We start from the raw sequence: 1,282 nt of genomic DNA, 5'->3' as shown, positions 1-1,282 counted from the left end.
ATGCTGTGCGGTGCTATGCTGGGAAAGGTTAGGCCCAGTCAGTTAACGTTACCCAGTCCTTGGAACAAACAAAGAGGTCTTTTCCAGTGTTGGTGTAAAGTCCAGTGAGTTGGGAGTCTTCCTGGTGGAGTAAAGTCCTGTCTGGCTGTGTTGCTTTGCAGTTATCTCCTTTGTTAGCTGTTCCACGCTAACTCTGCTATGACTGCTGTTGCTTGGAAAGTCAGCTGGCCATGTGTTGTAGCCTAAGAGAGAGGATGAACATTTGAACCTCAGAGCAGAGTCCAATGACATTTCTCCATTCAAAAAATGCATACTACTTTGGAATCACCGTTTATCAGATGGGACGGACTAATCGGTTGAGTGTGGAGTGCACTCACTATGTTTTTGACTGTTTTAATGCTCTTTTGCTTTTGTCTTTTACTTTTAAGTTATAGTGGATGCTTTCCTTACTATTGGTTGTGAATTTGGCTCCAGTCAGGTTTGAATGGGATCTGATGTTATGGCTGAGTTTGTGTTTGTTTTCATATTCTAATGTTATTTCTTGTTCCTTACATGTACCGTGAACCTGGTTAGCCTAATGGTGTACTGGGCCTTTATTTATATACATACATATAACATGGTTTGTGTTTGACACAAAAGACAAAACCTCAAATCCACATTAATTATGAAGAAACTTTTATTTCTGTTGAATATGCAGAGTGAGGAGGGTGTTTGTATCTTTTAGTATTTGTTTGATTAAAAAAATAATTGACCAATATCGTCTCCAGTTTCTGACAATAAGTTTTCAAGCTAACCTTCTGTGAATAAGTAACGTTTAATTAGTCATATTGGTTATTCATTACTCATAAAAATTAAGTAATTAACAGTTGCCTACTGTTGGGACTCATCATTCAAGAGACCAGATGTTTCTTTGCTCCACTGGACAAAGGAACTCACATCCCACAGTTCCTCACTGTTCACAACCTGGGGACAACCTTCCCCCACGGACCTCACTGGCAGCCAGTGTGGGTCAGCGTGTGACATATGACCCCAAGGGTGTCACCAAACAAAACCAGATCTCTTCCCTCTCTTCTCTCCTTGGCTTGCTCTGGAGATTAGCTCCTGCTCTCTCCTCTCGGCTCTTCAAAGGGCAACAAGGCCCCGGCCCAGGTCAGCCCTGCTACCTGAGAAACCAGCTCTCTCGCCCGGCCTGCTCACAGCAGCCTGCAAACGCTCTCTCCTCACAGCAGCGACCTGCTTCGGATTAAACTGAGAGTGAACCAAGTTCTCTTCAGAATCAAGA

This window comes from Seriola dumerili, unplaced genomic scaffold, assembly GCF_002260705.1.
Source record: "Seriola dumerili isolate Sdu_G_001 unplaced genomic scaffold, Sdu_1.0 BDQW01000480.1, whole genome shotgun sequence".
NCBI lineage: Eukaryota > Metazoa > Chordata > Actinopteri > Carangiformes > Carangidae > Seriola > Seriola dumerili.
Note: the sequence above shows the minus strand (reverse complement) of the source record.